The sequence below is a fragment of the Chrysoperla carnea genome, chromosome 2, assembly GCF_905475395.1.
Source record: "Chrysoperla carnea chromosome 2, inChrCarn1.1, whole genome shotgun sequence".
NCBI classification, from domain to species: Eukaryota; Metazoa; Arthropoda; class Insecta; order Neuroptera; family Chrysopidae; genus Chrysoperla; species Chrysoperla carnea.
Genome location: NC_058338.1, coordinates 9,130,136 through 9,144,528, shown reverse-complemented (window position 1 = coordinate 9,144,528; position 14,393 = coordinate 9,130,136). Strand labels below are relative to the sequence as shown.

The 14,393-nt window shown below is 29.1% G+C and overlaps 1 protein-coding gene across 1 annotated transcript in view; it reads right to left on the bottom strand.

Moving 5' to 3' along the window:
- LOC123291441 overlaps positions 1-14,393 on the bottom strand; it is a 179,646-nt gene that overhangs the window by 100,794 nt on the left and 64,459 nt on the right. The gene's annotated exons all lie outside the window — the stretch shown is intronic.

The following is a 14,393-nucleotide window of genomic DNA, read 5'->3' as shown; positions in this document are numbered from 1 at the left end:
TATCAAAGCGTTGTTATAACTCTAGTCTAGTCTGTAGCTGTGTCTCAAATTAAACAGTGTGGCAAAAGTAGTGAGTAATAGAAAATGATTACTTGGGAGTGGAACTATACAAGAATTCCTAAGACCTTTTTCGATCTGACGCCGTTAATGATCTTTCGTTAATTATCGTTTTTAATTTTAGTACATAAATATCACAAATGACCATCCAATCATTTTTTTCGATACCAGTAGAGGCAGTTTAATAAATACACAAACATAGGTATACCTTCCTTCAAAATAAAGTCTAAAATTGAAAATTTTTCCCGAAATTAGGAATTTTTTTCAAGAGTAAATTTAATTTTTGTTGTTAGTTCGAGAAAAATGTATTCTAAAACTTGGATGGTAAGTTTTTCTGTAAATTTTAAACTAAGTGAAGAAATAATCTGATGATAAAATATAGTAAATAATGTTTTCGATTTTTTTTTTTTTATTACAAACGTTAAATTAATAAAATTATAAGCGTGGGCCCACATTTATCATTTTTTTATGCTACTCCCTAATTCTGGAACACCCTGTGTATTAAATTAGATGACTTGAGTCTACGTTAAATCTACGTTACAGATTTTGTAGATGAAATATTATTTGCTGATGAAAACTGTTGCTCACTAAATGTAATAATGTGTGAATAATAATTAACTATGATAACATGTACTTAGTTTTACAAATTACTGCTTTATTAAGCAATTAAATTTATTATTCTCTAGTAATTTATTTTTATAATAATTAAAGATATCCCCAACCAAATTCCTTGTATTTGATTCCTTTTAATTTTTTTAAAAACTACAAATTTATATAATTTAACGTCATTTCATAATAAAATAAATAATTGCAATTAAGATAAAAATGAACTTATTATAAAAATAAAAATAATATTTCTTGAACTATATTTAATTCAAAGTTTATATTTTTCAAGATCAAATTATTATTATTAACATTTTATACCCTTAACCTAGAAAAAAGTAAATATATTTATAATATTATTTATTTATAAATAAATGTATATTACAAATACAACTGTGCACTCTCAAAGTAAAGTACATAATTGGAATGGTATTTATTATTTATGACATTTAGAAATGATTACGATTACGTATGCGGTATATCATTGACGATGACGGATATCATCATTCTTCAAAAATAAATCAAAACATTTATTCAAATTGGGTTCATTTTAAGGTGGTTGTAAACCTACATTATTGTAAAAGAGTTTTGGTTTATTGCACAGTAAATACATATAAACCAAATACATGCTTTGTTGTCAAGTAATGAGTTATTTTTAGCTTTACAATTCCACACAACTACAAAAATATATAATATATTGTGTGCAAGTGATGCTTATAAATTTGATATTATATATATCGTTCTTCAATCATCAAAATTCTAACTAAATCGTTTCTGGTCATCAAATGATGGATGAACTTATGATTAAACTAAAATTTTGTTTTTATATCATCGACAATCTTATAAAAGATTACACAGTTCTTCTTGAAGCTATAAAAGACAGAAAGTTGAAAATTGATATCTGGCTGCGAATTGTCCGTTTTTAGTGATGTCCGATTTAAAAAAATTATTAAGTTTTTCAGTTAAGAAACACTCTATCTAGTATTTTGAATAACCCGTTAGCACCTGCATCAACCGTTCGGAAATCTTAGGCGCGTGATGAGAGATTTTCTCACGCGCCCTGCACATGCCTTTATGGTCGTGTTAATTCATTATTTAGGATTTTTTACAATTTCTAGTTTCTAATAATAATTTCAAAATAATCTGTGAAAAATGGCCGATATCGAAAATGAACAATTGAATATAATCGCGATTAAATCTTTAGTGAGATCTAAGCGGTCCTAAAGTTTGAAGATCATGGTGTATAAATCTCTAAATATTGAATATTGGAATCGATATTTCGTCCTACATAAAATAAAGGTTACCTATATTTTATTTAATGATAATAATGAGAACATTATATTATCATAAAATAAAATAAAAATAGCCAATAAGTTTTATAAAAGTAAAATAAATTTAATGATATTAAATATTTATTTATTTTTTATTAATATACAGCCAGCATCATTTTATTCATCGTTTACTTCAAATGTTATCAATAAATTACAAACATTTGATCATAACGTCTGTCTATCATCTACCTCTGTTGATCTCTGTACAATGTACACAGTAGGTACGTACATACTGTAGCTTGTTGTACTTTGAACATTAATTGGAACATCCTCAAAGGAAGAAACGTATAGGTTTATGAAAAATAAATATTTATATTTCAAACATATTGCTTTTGTAATTAAAATTTTATTCAAATTAATAAACTTCAATATATATTTACTTCAACGTGTAACAGGTAAGCTTTGATCAAGACTATTTAAGATTTTTAAGGGGGTTATTTCGACGCCAATGTTAATTAAAACAAGTGAAAACAAATAAGTGACTGAGTTAATTGTTGAAATACCCTGTATAGAAAATGTTGAATATCAGTGCTTGCATCATTTTTTTATAAATTTGACTAGTTAAGAAAACCAATACAATTATGACGGCCATTTATTTGGTTATCGAAAATTTTGAAAATTATTTTCTAGAATTTTTTTCGTTTTTCTAGAATGTTTTACAAGATGAAGATAGTTGAAGCTACTTATAAATTTTCTCTTTACCTTTAATTGTTTTGGAGCAAATCGACACCAAAATTTTGTTCTAATTTGCACCCTCACGGTTAAACTATGTTTACGTAAACGTTTACGAAAAAATGTTTCAAACAAAAGTTGTTTATTTTGTTATAAGAAATATTTTTTACATTACATCTATCTGTAACAAGATGGGTAATACGGATCCAAGACGCAATTAACCTATATTGCGTAGTTACGAACTTAGCCTCACTGTTTCCTTCCTGAGCACGCTATATAAATTTCAAATGTACCAAAACGTTAATTTTTTAAATTACAAAAAGGTTTCCAAATCCTTGTGAATTCTTGTGAAAATATCATTGCTCAAATTGTTTTGAAATATACTTTACGCTATTTGTATTATAATAAAAACGTCAACTATAATCGAGAGACTTTGACGGTAAGTAAATTTGTATACAAGAGAGTAAGCAAACATAAATAATAAATAAGTTAAGAAAAAAGGTTTAAAAAATTGTTACCGTAATTGAAGTTTGAATAATATTTACCTGAAACAAATAAAAACAAAAATTAATTTAAGAAACAAGAAAACAAAGTTTTTTTTAATCAAATTTTAAAATCTCAAAAGTTTTATCGACTCAATATTAACTATTACAAAAGACCTTTCTATTAAATTTGAAAAAGTTGGTTTCTACGTAACATTAGTATCTCATTTACATCAAAAAGGTATTATTTAAAAAACCAATTCTGAATTAAAAAATTGTTAAAGAATGTTTATGCAAAATTTGAAGTAGATTGGACCAAAGAATCACATTGTCCCATACACTCTTTGCCACCGTTTTTCACCTCCTTAGGCGAAGAATTTTGGAAAATTCTTTCTTATTGGATTCCCACCCCCAAGTTTCAAGTCTCTACGATCAGCGGTTTAGGCTGTGCGTTGATCCGTCAGACAGTCATTCAGGACATAGCACTTTATATGTATAGATTTGTCTAGCCTGTTTTTCCGTCACATCGCCCAGATCTTTCTTATTCCTTTATCAATTTCCATGATTTATACCTTTCATTTTAAATCTTATCGTGCTGGCAAATGACAAAAAAATAGACTCACAAGGAATAATCTTAAGATTTTATTTTTTCCAGTATGTAATTTTTATATCATATCAGTAATAAAATTGCCTATAAATAAAAAGAAAGTTTGCTCTAGTCTGTTGTTAGCCACTTGAACCGTTGTGCGAAATTCGTCACGAGTCGAGCTAGTATAAAAAAAATGAGTTTTAACGAAATTTCCTAGAATGTAGATAGGTAACGTAAATATTACACTAAATAATGTATTCCTTTTTGTAGTAAAATATTAATTTCTGTATTGAAACTTTTTAATTATTTAAAATACAATAGATGAGAGCTTTTTTTTTGTTTTCTGTTTAAAATAAAAAGCATCCTTCCTATCAATGTTTGGTTACGTTACATGATTATAATAAAGTTTTTAATGGTACACAAGAGAGATATTAAATTTCATCTCATTTGAGTATGAAAGTAAGTAAAACGGGTGGCTGCTTAAAAAACCTAAAACGAACGTAAGTATTCAGGCTCGTACGCATGGGGAATCTCCCCACATAAATTTGAAGTAACAATATATATTCCTTACTCCTCATTCGTTAAAGAGAATGAAGCAGCGGACTTGTTGACACGAAAGGGGTCGTCTCAAACACCCCTTTCACCTGAGCTTGTCATTCTTATAGCAAGATGCTATGTAATTTACCGAGTCAAAGAATGGCTACGACAAGCTCATCTTGATAACTGAAACTTTGCGAAGGGCATGCGACAGGCCAAACTGTGTATGTCTCGCCTGAAACTTAACAGAGCACAGTTAAGAAGGGTGGTGGGACTCTTGACAAGACACTGTCAATTGAACTATCACCTTCACAATATGGGGATCGCTAATGATTCCACTTGTAGAGCCTGTATGAATGGTGACGAAACTTCCATACATGTTATTTACAGGAGGAATCTGCAGGTTTACAGTGCTGAATACTGCATCTATCCTGGGAGAGATGCCGGCGGACAAGCTGTGGGTTTTTTGTTTGGCGTCTGGCCTCGACAGAATCCTTTAGCTTCATCTGATTTTAATAGCCCCTCCCACCCGAAGACGGGTAGGCAGGTCGTTCTCAAGGTGAGCACAGAGAGACTCTTGGTTTAGGTGCTAGGGACCCACTTGCGGTATCCCTCTTCTGTCTTATTATTATTATTACTTTTCATTCTCTTAAAATGAAATTTACTCGAGAATTCATACTTCAATTTTCTCCATCGGACGCACTTTTCTTTTGAATTTGCACGCTTTTTTCCCTTCTATTGTGTTTTAAAGACACCGTTGAGCCTGGTAACTTTTTGATTTTTTGATAATACCTAAGCTGTTATTTTAACCAGATATTCTTTGAGTAAAAATTTAAAATTTTGAGCCTTTAACTCAAACATTGTTGTCATGGACAAACACTCTACCAAATAACTTTTTCAAATCGTTCAACCTTTAAATTGCCAACCTTTGTGATATACACCTACATTTTACATTATCGATATTTCTTATAAATTTTGGTGGAGATGGTTTCAGGCAGCTGGCAAACAAGATTCATAACACCATGTACGAAATACTAATTAAATTTATTAGAATTGTTTACTTATTGTTTGTTTGTTCATAATTTTGTGTACAACGAGTTTTGTTTTATTGTTCTTCAAGTTTTATGATTAAAATATTTTGATACATTGGTTTATTAATTTTATTTACTCATATTTTGTAAAAGATAGACAATGTACTAGCAAATTATTCTTGTCGAATTCCAGAAATATGAACGCATCTTTTAAAAAGTTTTCGAATTTTTACCGTAGGTTTCAAGCAATTCCGCTTTGGATGTCGAAAACCGCATTATTCTAGAATATCAGTCTCTTTGAATAGGGAATTTTAATAAAAATACAAATTCAATGAGAGTAATTCAAATTTCTAAAACGGAAATTTAAATTGAAAAATGGACGTGACGTCATATTATGTGGCATTTCAGACTTGTCGACATGCTGTATGGTATTAATTACATACATTTTGTACGGTATTACCATGGATATATACAATCATTACTACATACGTGGGTATTACACCTATAGTAAACAGTACATTGAACTGTCAGTCAACTGACAGATCACAAATTAATACGTCATCAACAGTGAGCGCCAAAAAAAATTTTCAAATAATATTTTTCGAAAATTTTATGCTCTAAATTATAGCAGATGTCAACATCATCAATAGAAAAAAGATAATCGCGAAAAATGATCGTGACATACAAAAGCCCCTCGGACTCCAAACTTAACATACGAGTAAGACAGTGACAACCTAAAATACGAGTATGACAGAGAGATAACATTTTTTTTCTACCTATCTCATTACTTTTAGAGAAACTGAGATAGGTAGAAGAGAGTCGTATACCCATCTCACTTCCTCCTCTATGAGCAATGTGGTCTTGGATAAAGACACACACAATAAAGTTTATGACACACAATAAAGTTATAACAATGGTGACTTCGACTTAAAATAACTCGCACATGCCTGCTTTTGAGACTACTTTAAGAACGACAACATGACTGAGCTAAGTATAAATAATAGATGTAAGAAAGTCACCCCATAGATACCCTTGCTCCAATCACTTAATACCCCAAACTATTTTAAGTCTTATGTAATAATTGACTGTATAACCTAGATTGTAATGTAAATACATGCAGGAACTCTAAATATATACATACAATAATATAAAATCGATTCATTTATTTAATATAATATAATAATAACAGTGAAGGGTGTAAAAGGAGTGGTAGGTACCTATTTGAAGGGTTTAAGGCGTAGGTATAAACTAATCATTTATGATAAATTGAGTTTTTCAAAAATGTTCAAACAAAACTTTCAAGCAACAAAAAAAAATCTATTAAGTGATCATAATTGGATGACCTTGAAATGGTCATGGAAGGTTATATGAAGGTCAAGTTTAAAATTTCAAATGGAACACTTAATTTTCAGTTAAAAAGCCCAGATTTTAGTAAAAACCTTTTTTTTAAAACCTGAATAGTAACGAAGTAAATACCAAAATCATGAAATTGGGTATACAAAAATTTTCTAAGAAACTTTTTCTGAAGTTTTTTTCAATATCTTTAACCATATCTGACGCCAGACAAAATATTAAGAATCGGCCCTATTTGACATTTTGTAGTAGGCTATGATTTAAAAAGTTCTGATTTCGATTAAGTATCTTAAAAAATATGACTCACTCTGTATGATAAAAAGTAGAAAAAGAAAATTACTATAAACCTCTATTGCTCGAAATGAATGTTATTTTGGCTCAAACCTTAATTATAGTTGAATAGTGCAAAGTTCATTAAATTTTCTTATTAAAATGTTTTTCATGGTCTGTGGCTCTCAAATTGCTCCCACTTCTGACCAATTCTGATTTTTAATTAATACAAAACTCCGTGTAATAATAGCAAGTATACCTATGCAATTTTAATTCACATTTTTATTACAATACATTACAGTGCATCTAGAGTGAAGTGGCGTGGAATACGAAACAAATGACTTTGGTATATTTATTATTCAAAAACAATGAACGGTTAATAACAAAAAAACATTATTTTAGTTGTTTGTAATTTACTGTTGTTTTTTTTTTTTTGCAATTTTATTGCAGGTGTATCACATTCATTTTTATACCATGCATATATGTAATATGCATATGGTATACTAAATTTAGTCCCAAGTTTGTAACACTTAAAAATATTGATGCTAAGCTAAAAATTTTGGTATAGGTGTTCATAAAATCACCTAATTAGTCCATTTCCGGTTGTCTGTCGATTGTCGTCTGTCTGTCCGTCTGTCATCACGATTACTCAAAATCGAAAAGAAATATCAAGTTGAAATTTTTATAGCGTGCTTAGGACGTAAAAAGTGAGGTCGACTTCGTAAATGAGCAACATAGGTAAATTGGGTCTTGCTTTTGTTTGAAACATTTTTTCGTAAATATCACTGTTTACCCGTGAGGGCGCAATCTATACCGGGCGCAATCTATTATATGGGAATATCAATTATGTATGTGTATGTAATGTGATAGAATCATCAACATTGTCTATGCATGGTATTTCAACAATTTATTCAGTCAACTGTTTGTTTTCACTTAAATTGTTACAATCATAAAAAATAGAATACGTTGGGATACAATCGTTATGCTTCGATATTTTGATATGTGGTTTTATTATATTTGTACAGAAGGTCACAGAATGAAGGTATGTCAAACCTTGACCAAGACTTATGAACAACCAAGCATGTTATACTCTTTAAGCAAGGTGGACCATTTTGAACTAAGCATCTAAATATCGCTAACTATTAAAAAATGACCACAAGAAAAATTATAGAATTTGATGGGAGACATCATGCTCTGACATCAAGCTGGACGTAGTTCTAAACGGTAAGACATAGAATAAAACTTTAAATTAGACAGTCGATTCTCATAAAAAAAGCTGACAATTTTTATTTAAAACCAATTTTTCGAAAAACGTAGGCTTTCGGAGGAAATACGACTTAAAAATATGTCATTATTGCATTCAGTCGAAATAAAATACGCTTAAACTTAATCGATAATTGTAGGTCAAAGTCATGGACGCAGGCGAATGTCTTCTATTGCCCTTGACAACTTTTGGCTAAAGCATTTTTCCATAGTTAGAGTGTTTTCTTTCTATTAAATGCAATAATGACATATTTATGACATATTTCCTCCGAAATCTGACGAATTTGGAAAAAATGGTTTGAATGAAAAATGTTAGTATTTTTATGGGAATCAACTTTCTACCGTTTAGGATTTAAACCTTTAAAGATCAAATCTGATGTCAAAAAATGAAATCCTCCATCAAACTCTACAATTTTTGTTGAGTTTTTTTGAAATAGGTGGCGCCTTTGACGAAATATTCAAAGGCATAGATTACAAGTGAAAACAAACAAATAACAGTGATGTTTACGAAAAAATGTTTCAAACAAAAGTTGTTTAATTTTTGATAAGGAACATTTTTTAAACTTTTGTTCTATCTCTAACGGTTTACAAGATGGGTCCTACGGACCCAAGACCCAATTGACCTATGAAGCTCATTTACGAACTTGATCTCACTTTTTACGTCCTGAGTACGCTGTAAAAATTTCAGCTCGATATCTTTTTTCGTTTTTGTCCACAGACGGACGGACGGACGGACAACCGGAAATAGACTAATTAGATGATTTTATGAACACCTATGACAAAATTTTTTTCCTAGCATCATTATTATTAAGCGTTACAAACTTGGGACTAAACTTAATATACTATGTATATTTCATATATACATGGTATAAAAATGGTTCCACCTGTATATGAAATATATATATCAAGGTTTGCGAATTTTAGTCTAAATGTTGTTTCTCTGCAAATGAAGTACGAAAACAATTAAATCAGTTTTTCTGGACCAATTCTAAAATATCTCATATATTCCACACAATATAAATAGTAAAATATAATATCATGATGTATAAAGGATTTCTTTTCCAGGTCACCAGATATGTCAATAACTAAAACTGGGTACTCTGTGCTTACTCATATCACATCTAAATACAGCGTGTTCTGCTATGTGTAATACAAATATAATAAGGCCTTCAGAGTAGTAGTAGTAAAATTGTAGTAGAATTATTGCCTATAATATTTCTATAAATAAAATTTCATTTCGTATACCAATATATGTCTATTCCATTTATGAACAAATTATTGCTTGTTGTTCTATACAGGGTGTTTAGTGAGTCGGTGGACATAGTTTTTAGATCGTATTCTTTGGACAATTTTACGTCAAAAGTGCCAAATACAGGGTGAATCGTTTATAATCAATGCATCTGAATATTTCGATGGAGGACATCATGTTCTGATATCAAATTTGACCTTGTTCTTCGGGTAACTTTATGATTATCATTGCAGCTGGCTGGATCTGTTCGATATGACTTAGATAGTTTTCAGAGAGCATGGAAAAACAATAATATGTTGTGAGGTAGCGGGGAGGCACGTTGAATCTGGCAACTTGAACTTTTAAATAATAAAGCATTTAACTACATATCTCAACGATGTCTTAACTTTGTTGATTAAATTTACTAGCACATAACAATTTTTGACAAAAGTATTCAAAGCACCGAGTCATAGAACACCCTGTATTGTGTATCAATATATTTTATTTATAAATAACACAACAGGGGCGGAGACCGCTTCTGAGTATGTACAAACCGTGTGATCAATATTGTTTAATAGGAAATTTATGTTTTTACTCCGAAAATCGAAAACTTAATTCCTCTTAGCATAACGCATACCAAATGCATTATAAGTGCTTGGTGTCTGTCTGTCTATGAAGACATGAAATTCCATTAACTTGTTGAATAAAATTATTAGCCATAGAATAAGTTACAGAGAATTTAGCCAAAATTAATATTATTGTGTCTTAAAATTAAACTATAATGATAAAACTAAAATGTGTTTTCTTCTCAATTTGGTGTACCCCAGAGCAACGTTTTGGCTCTAATTTTGTTTTTGATTATAAGTAAAAGCCTATTTTATACATTTAAACGAGCAATTCTTGAAAATTAGTATGCAGGAGGTTTTTGGGGCGAAAAATCGATCTAGCTAGCTTTCATTTTTAGAAAACGTCGTTTTATCCATGTTTTCAGGTAAAAATTGCATTGACTGCAAAATATGACTCTTCCTGACATCTATTGGCGACGAAATTAAGTACATTACCGGGACATTCAAACTCGTATGTGTGTAGAGACATTTTAAATGGTTTTTATATTAGTGATAAAATTTGTGTCCCTTAAACTGTGTTAGTCGTTGAAACAAAAGCTACATTATTGGCTAAGAACAAAGTAACATTTCAATCAACGGATAGACGGTAAATTCTATGTAAATATAAACCCAACGGCTTTTGCATACTCAAATCTACTAGTTTCTGTCCTAAAATATTTTCGATTTCATATTTTTTATTCTTGCATGAAATCACAATATAAAAATATAAAAACGATACTAATTTTATAAAACATATCGTTTATCTAAAAATTGTACCTTATCGTGAATAAATCAAAATAAATGAGCCTATAAAATGTGTATGCAATATTAAATTTTTTAATACACGGTGGCGTAAAACTTTAATCATTTTATCTTATGGTCAGTGAACTAATAAAATTAGTTACAGTTATTTCACGCACACCTAATCATATCGATGGTCACTCGTGATGGTTAAATCCCTTAACGCTGCCCTTCAAAACATAATCTTTTTTTTAATTTAAAGTATTCCTACTTCAATTATTTTTAAGTTGTGATTTACTATTATTTCGACGCACGTTCCAGGCATGAAGGTCTCTCAAGTTTCATTAAAACGTCTTTTTCGGGCATAAAGGGCCTTCGGCGAGCATAAAAATAATATATACACACCGCGAACAAGTATAGAATGAATATGAATTCTGGGACATTCTTTAATTTTGCTCCCTAGATATGCAATCAATCCTTTTTCCAGGCCTGATAACAACCCGGAATCAAAGGTAGAAAGAAACATCTCAGGCGTTTCTTGCTGCGGATTGTTCATTTGTTTTCTTCTAAAATGAAGTTTGGTATTTTCTTTGGTCTCATTAATAAGATTAGTAAGTACGACAATATATTTTTTAGAACGACAGACGTGTTTTTTAAGAACGACCACGTTTGTTTTTTTATTACATAAAAAAATTAACATTGTAAAACTGTTAAAAAACAAATTAAATAATGTCCATGTCGTGTATACGTTCTACGTGTCAAATAAATTGAGTAAAATTGAAACAAACATGTAGAATTGTTAAAAGTTAATTATAATAAATAATTAAAAATGACAAATAAAATTTAATTAGAGTTTTAAATAAATAATATTAAATGTAACATCATTTGTAAGGTTTCATCATAATATAATATTTAATTTATGATGAGTAACCTTCTATGTAGTGTTGGCATTTTAGTATCCAAATTTTCCAAAACAAAAAATTTATGGAAAAAAAAACCGATTAAAAATCAACAAAAAATTATACTATAATTTTAATAAAGCAAATCGATAGTTTTCTTGTGAGCAATTCCGTTTTAAAGTCGTCGCTAACCACATCTTTAGCTAAAAATTAATTCATTCGGGTAGACTTCAAAACGTAATTGCTCACAAGAAAATTATTGAGTCGGAATTGAAACGTTGAACACGTTAATCTCAGAAACTGCTGGTTCGAACTGGAAAAGTATTTTAGTGTTACAAAACCAATTTATCAAGGAAGTCTATAGTCTATATAACATCACACGCTAGATGCAGTTATACGAACGCATCCCTGGATTATTTCGAAAACTACTGGATGGATTTTAATAAAACTTTACAATAATGTAAATCATACATCAGTATATTCATACACATAAGCTATAATTTATAATTATTACCCAAACGCTTCGATGAATGATTTCGATTTTAAAAGCAAAATGGTTTGGTTTCATAACATAAAGTAACATATTCGTTGTGTGCGTAGTCATGGTAGGGACAATAAAATCGATGTCAGCGCTTCCAGTGAAAAATTTTGACGTTAAAGAGGGCTGTTATTACTAATTTGCAGTTCTTTACATGTTAATGTTATAGAAATGTCAAATTAAAATTATTGTAAAACACGAAGCATTAAAAATTGTGAAAATAAGAAATCAAATTGCACAAATATTATTTTTCAAATGTAAATTATCATAATTATTTATTTAAATTTGTGAGACAATAATATTAAATTTTCAATGTAAGTCTTAAATGCAATCCATACAATTATATATGCATCCATAGAATTCTATAATTAAAGTAGTGTATCGTTACCATGGAAACGAAACTCACGCACGGAGCGAATACTTATTTCGAGTGATATACATAAGGAGATAAGTGAAATCGTGCAGCGAAGCGAAAATGTCAGATATGGGTACTTTACGTATTCTCTAAAATGCTACAATTTCTCATAATTGTCCAGACGATGGCTTCATTAGATTTAATTTTAAGTATTTAATTAATTCAAAAGACAACTCGCCAGGTTGATTCAATAAATTTAAATCAACTTTCGCATTTATCTAATCGTAAAATTTCAGTTCATCGTCGTTTCAGATTCTAATATATATTTAATTTATTAATTTAAAAAAAATATATATTGTATAAACAATTTACTCATTATGTAATAATTACAATAATAATGGCGTGCGTGCATACCAAAATAAAATAATACAAAATAAACATAAAATTGCAAAATAAATGTGAAAAAAATTCGACCTTAAAAAATCACTGAGAACAAACAAATATATCTTTGTAATTATTTTATTTGACAATTCATAGAAATAATCTTTTTTTTTTAGATATTAATTGCAAAATATGTAAACACAAAATTTTATTTATTATTTATTTATTTTTATATTTTTGCACAATCAACCAATTAAATATTATGTAAGCATTAATAATTTAATTGAGAAGTGAAATCTTATTATTTTTGTAATTTGTTAATTAATTTGATTTTAATCGATCAAAAAATGAAATTAACAGAAAAAAAATTAAATAGAAAGGAATTATTTTGACCTTGAATTAAAATCAATTATTTATTTGATTCGTATTATTAAACAAATTATAAATTGCATATTTTAATTACGTAAACTTAATTTTTGAAGATTTCTGACAAACGGAAGATTTTCACAATTACATGTAAGCATATGTAAACAATCAAAAAGTAAAGTTTATATATTTAGTAAAAAAAAACTTGAGTTCAAAGATACCAATAAAAACTTTTTGAAAACAAATTTTAAAGAGAAATAAAATTGTCGGTAAACTTTATATAAAATCACGAATACCAGATATAACAAGTGGTTCTTTTTTTTTATGAATATTAAACTAATTAACTATTATGTTAATTAAATGCCAATCAATAATTTATTAATAGAAAATAAATGTACATGTTGTACGCAATAAACTTTTCATGTCAAATATATCTTATTTCTAGTAGATGAGTAAATTCTCATCGATGCTCAATTTAAAAAATTTAAAAACATAAAAAAAGGGTTTAAACTTTTTTGTTTTAATCTATTTTTGTTAAATATATGTTATTTATTACTAGCAGATTTCCGTCCGCTTTGCTCGGCAATCTCCTTTTTAAAACAAAGACTATCACGCTATAGCTCTCACTTATCCTTCAAAGTTTCATCAAATCCGAAACAAAATTTTTTTTCCCGATTTTCTCGATTTTTCCCTTGACCCCTTAAAGAAATTTCAAAAAATCGAAAAATTTTTGTTATCTCCAATTTCGATAAAACTCAGTATATAAGGTAATTTTGACCCAAAAAGTAAAAAAATCGGGTGCATTTGTTGACTGGTCGAATAGATTTTGAGATACGGACCAAAATCGATCCAAATATTGCGATATCTCAGAAACTCTGCATCCAATCATTAAATTAACCTGATTTTTATACTTTTTGGGTCAAAATTACCCCATCCACCGAGTTTCATCAAATTCCGAAACAAAATTTTTTTCCCGATTTTCTCGATTTTTTCAAAGGGGTACCCCTTGAAAAAATTCCAAAAAATCGAAAAATTATTTTTATCTCCAATTTCGATAAAACTCAGTATATAAGGTAATTTTGACCCAAAATG